At 53.9% G+C, this 5000-nt stretch overlaps 1 non-coding gene across 1 annotated transcript in view; it reads right to left on the reverse strand.

Moving 5' to 3' along the window:
• Window positions 1-1616, reverse strand: part of LOC124773254 — a 1909-nt gene extending 293 nt beyond the window's left edge. The window contains exon 1 of the ribosomal RNA XR_007014556.1: window positions 1-1616. This exon is cut by the window's left edge and continues 293 nt beyond it. This is a non-coding gene — a ribosomal RNA (small subunit ribosomal RNA).
• Between the last annotated feature and the right edge of the window lie 3384 nt (window positions 1617-5000).

Below are 5000 nucleotides of genomic sequence, written 5' to 3' on the forward strand. Positions count from 1 at the left end.
CGACCTTTCGGCCTAGGAAGACACGCTGATTCCTTCAGTGTAGCGCGCGTGCGGCCCAGAACATCTAAGGGCATCACAGACCTGTTATTGCTCAATCTCGTGCGGCTAGAAGCCGCCTGTCCCTCTAAGAAGAAAAGTAATCGCTGACAGCACGAAGGATGTCACGCGACTAGTTAGCAGGCTAGAGTCTCGTTCGTTATCGGAATTAACCAGACAAATCGCTCCACCAACTAAGAACGGCCATGCACCACCACCCACCGAATCAAGAAAGAGCTATCAATCTGTCAATCCTTCCGGTGTCCGGGCCTGGTGAGGTTTCCCGTGTTGAGTCAAATTAAGCCGCAGGCTCCACTCCTGGTGGTGCCCTTCCGTCAATTCCTTTAAGTTTCAGCTTTGCAACCATACTTCCCCCGGAACCCAAAAGCTTTGGTTTCCCGGAGGCTGCCCGCCGAGTCATCGGAGGAACTGCGGCGGATCGCTGGCTGGCATCGTTTATGGTTAGAACTAGGGCGGTATCTGATCGCCTTCGAACCTCTAACTTTCGTTCTTGATTAATGAAAACATACTTGGCAAATGCTTTCGCTTCTGTTCGTCTTGCGACGATCCAAGAATTTCACCTCTAACGTCGCAATACGAATGCCCCCGCCTGTCCCTATTAATCATTACCTCGGGTTCCGAAAACCAACAAAATAGAACCGAGGTCCTATTCCATTATTCCATGCACACAGTATTCAGGCGGGCTTGCCTGCTTTAAGCACTCTAATTTGTTCAAAGTAAACGTGCCGGCCCACCGAGACACTCAATAAAGAGCACCCTGGTAGGATTTCAACGGGGTCCGCCTCGGGACGCACGAGCACGCACGAGGCGGTCGCACGCCTTCAGCTCGCCCCACCGGCAGGACGTCCCACGATACATGCCAGTTAAACACCGACGGGCGGTGAACCAACAGCGTGGGACACAAATCCAACTACGAGCTTTTTAACCGCAACAACTTTAATATACGCTATTGGAGCTGGAATTACCGCGGCTGCTGGCACCAGACTTGCCCTCCAATAGATACTCGTTAAAGGATTTAAAGTGTACTCATTCCGATTACGGGGCCTCGGATGAGTCCCGTATCGTTATTTTTCGTCACTACCTCCCCGTGCCGGGAGTGGGTAATTTGCGCGCCTGCTGCCTTCCTTGGATGTGGTAGCCGTTTCTCAGGCTCCCTCTCCGGAATCGAACCCTGATTCCCCGTTACCCGTTACAACCATGGTAGGCGCAGAACCTACCATCGACAGTTGATAAGGCAGACATTTGAAAGATGCGTCGCCGGTACGAGGACCGTGCGATCAGCCCAAAGTTATTCAGAGTCACCAAGGCAAACGGACCGGACGAGCCGACCGATTGGTTTTGATCTAATAAAAGCGTCCCTTCCATCTCTGGTCGGGACTCTGTTTGCATGTATTAGCTCTAGAATTACCACAGTTATCCAAGTAACGTGGGTACGATCTAAGGAACCATAACTGATTTAATGAGCCATTCGCGGTTTCACCTTAATGCGGCTTGTACTGAGACATGCATGGCTTAATCTTTGAGACAAGCATATGACTACTGGCAGGATCAACCAGGGAGCTGCGTCAACTAGAGCTGAGCAGCCGGCCGCCCGGGAGTGTGTCCCGGGGGCCCGCGCGAACACGCAAGCGTCCGCTCAATCATTCTGCAAACAGGAGGAGGCTGAGCTCCCCTGCACAATACACCTCGAAACCCTCTCAGGTCCCGGCGGCGCGCAGCGCCGTCCCAAGTACTTGGTCGGGTTCGAGAGAGGCGCAATCGCCCGGAGTTAGGCGAGTAGACGCTTTCGGTGCGACCACCCGTGCTCCCAACTGAGCTTGCCGCTGCCGACAGAGGCCCGGGAGCGTGCTGTCGTGGCATTGCCGGCGGGAGACAACACGCGCCACCTACGGTGACCGGCAGCTCCAACGCCAGCGCCACAGAAGGACAAAAGCCCCACTTGGGTGCCGAAGCGAACTCTCCCAGCACAGCGCACGCGCCAACACATCCGCACAGCTGCGATACAAACCACCAGCGAGAACCGCTGGGGCGACCGAGCAGCAGACGGCGTCGCGGCGCCGAGCGCCGGGCGGCGGCGCATCCTCAACGCACACAGTCCTCAATCGGACCAGCACACTGAAGATGTCCACCGCGCTTCGCACCGGGCCCGCGAGGACCTACTTTGGCCGCACGGCGCCGCGCGCAGGGTGCGCCGGCGCGCAGCTGCGACGCCTGCCGCGTCCGTCGGCCGGCGCGCCTGCCACTGGCCGCCCCCACCAGCCGGCTGTAGCGCGTGCGCCCACGCACCGCGCGGCCAGCACGCCGGGAGGCGCCCCCTCACCGGCCGGGGACGGTCCCACCCAGCCACCGCCGCGTATCGCTTCACACCCAGATGCCGTTCAGTTTCGTCGGCATGGTGGGTATCGCTGGAACAACCGGTTAGTACCTCAACCTATCGTCGCCATCACCGATTCACCCCTAGCGAGAACAACCGCACCACAACAGGTTACCATTTGTTCATTTGCGTAACTTCACCAGAAAACGCAGGCGTCCATCGCCATTTGCAACTTCAACGATTATTGCATGCCTGTGTCAGGTGTCACGCCACACTACGTCTGCCCACATACACGCAACAAAATGTGCACGCCTAGACAATACGTGGAAGGTGGCCCCCGTACGTATGCGATGTCCATTGCTCGAACGACTGTCAACCGGCCTCTGTAGCATGTCGCAGATATGGAACGCGGTGCACCATGCCATCACGGTGTGTGAGGAGAGACGACTAGGTCCGAATACATCAACAGACAGCTCATGCTGATCGCCATCCACGGCGTCCGTTCCTCCCACACGTCTCTATGGCGTACCACACTGCAATCCAGCTCTCATAGGGAGACGACACGTAGCTGCGTGCACAATATTTGCACTGTATGGTCCGCCGTTTTTGGGCGCAGTCGTTGTGCGGTCACACATGTGCCACGATGTATCATTCAGTACATAAGGACGAATGTGCAGTACAGATTGTGGTTCACGCGTACGACATCAGCGGACAGTTGACACAGGCCGCACCACAACGTAGCCTGAGTACGTCGCATGCGAAGGGCATTGAACATGCAAACTTCTCACCAACCAGCTTGCGAAGGCAGGGGGCAAGGTGGGGACGTGGGGAGGGGCGGCATGTACGTCCTGCTGCCATCCACATTACAGTGTACAGCAGGAGCATGTGGAAAGTGAGCAAGACTTGCAAGGTGTTTAACATGAAGCGATACACAGGGGTGCGGGCAGTGCGAGTAGCGAACTATATTGCGAGGGTTGCGGGTGGGCAACACTACAGTAATTGAACGAGTCGTATAACAATTACAGAGCAGGTTTAGGCGACAACGTGGGTTACGTTAAGGCGACAACATGGGTTAGGTTAAGGCACAACATGGGTTAGGTTAAGGCACAACATGGGTTAGGTTAAGGCACAACATGGGTTAGGTTAAGGCACAACATGGGTTAGGTTAAGGCACAACATGGGTTAGGTTAAGGCACAACATGGGTTAGGTTAAGGCACAACATGGGTTAGGTTGAGGCACAACATGGGTTAGGTTAAGGCACAACATGGGTTAGGTTGAGGCACAACATGGGTTAGGTTGAGGCACAACATGGGTTAGGTTGAGGCACAACATGGGTTAGGTTAAGGTACAACATGGGTTAGGTTAAGGTACAACATGGGTTAGGTTAAGGTACAACATGGGTTAGGTTAAGGTACAACATGGGTTAGGTTAAGGTACAACATGGGTTAGGTTAAGGTACAACATAGGTTAGGTTAAGGTACAACATAGGTTAGGTTAAGGTACAACATAGGTTAGGTTAAGGTACAACATAGGTTAGGTTAAGGTACAACATAGGTTAGGTTAAGGTACAACATAGGTTAGGTTAAGGTACAACATAGGTTAGGTTAAGGTACAACATAGGTTAGGTTAGGTTAGGTTAGGTTACACGTTGTTGTACGGAAAGGTGTAGGGGGGGGGGGGGCGGGGGCGGCAGGTTCGTTGATAGTGATTATAGTAAGTGAATGCTTGTGACATGATCAGATTTGTCACGTCAGGATGCACCTTTGGCTTATTAGAGGCGGCGCTCCAATTCTATGCTTGTGTGAGACCTGTGTCTTTGACTCATGTCATTGTTTGTGCGCTGTGACAGGAGGTACTATTGTGATGTTGGGTGCACCGTTGTATAGGACATGTGTGGGTGTTGGTGCCTGGTCTGCGCAATGGTGGATGTCGAAAGGCTGGGATATTGTATTTTCCGCACGGACCTCCTGGTCTGGTTGTGATAGTGTGGATTGTGTAATGTGGCGGAGAAGATGCACTGGATGTTGTTCCATGCTGGTGCTTACATATTGTATGTGCGCCTGTTAGAAGCAGAGAGTGGTGCGTGATCAGAGTGTCTGGCTGACGTGTGGTTCCCATTTTGGGCAGACTCTTTCAGCATGTATACGGACAGTTGTGTATATTTGCTGTAGTTTGATGGCTCTGCATTGATTACTAATCAGCGCCGTGTGTACGGGTAATCTGGTTCCAGTCCAAAATGTTCCATCTGTGTACATTAGTGACAAAGACTCCCCCCATGCAGTGGGGCTCGGTCTGTTATAACTCTTCCGCGTAATATATTTGCCCCACGTTTTTGCGACTGCGAGTGCGAGTGCAACGCGCATGGGGACCGACATGCTGATGGCTCGGTATCGGACGCCGTACAGTGAGCAACGCGATCGCGTCTCTCGCTCGTAAGTGGTACAGGTCGCGGCTCATGTATACGGACAGCGGGAATGTCGCATATTGGAAATAACTCTTCATGAAACGCAAGTTATAGGGGTGGATTGCACTTTACGAGTGCGGGAAACGTCCGCCGTTCATCCGCTGGAGGTGCGAGTTTGGCGGTTGGGGTGGTGCACGAACGGGTGCGGGTGGCGTCATTGCCGG

The sequence above is a fragment of the Schistocerca piceifrons genome, unplaced genomic scaffold, assembly GCF_021461385.2.
Source record: "Schistocerca piceifrons isolate TAMUIC-IGC-003096 unplaced genomic scaffold, iqSchPice1.1 HiC_scaffold_95, whole genome shotgun sequence".
NCBI lineage: Eukaryota > Metazoa > Arthropoda > Insecta > Orthoptera > Acrididae > Schistocerca > Schistocerca piceifrons.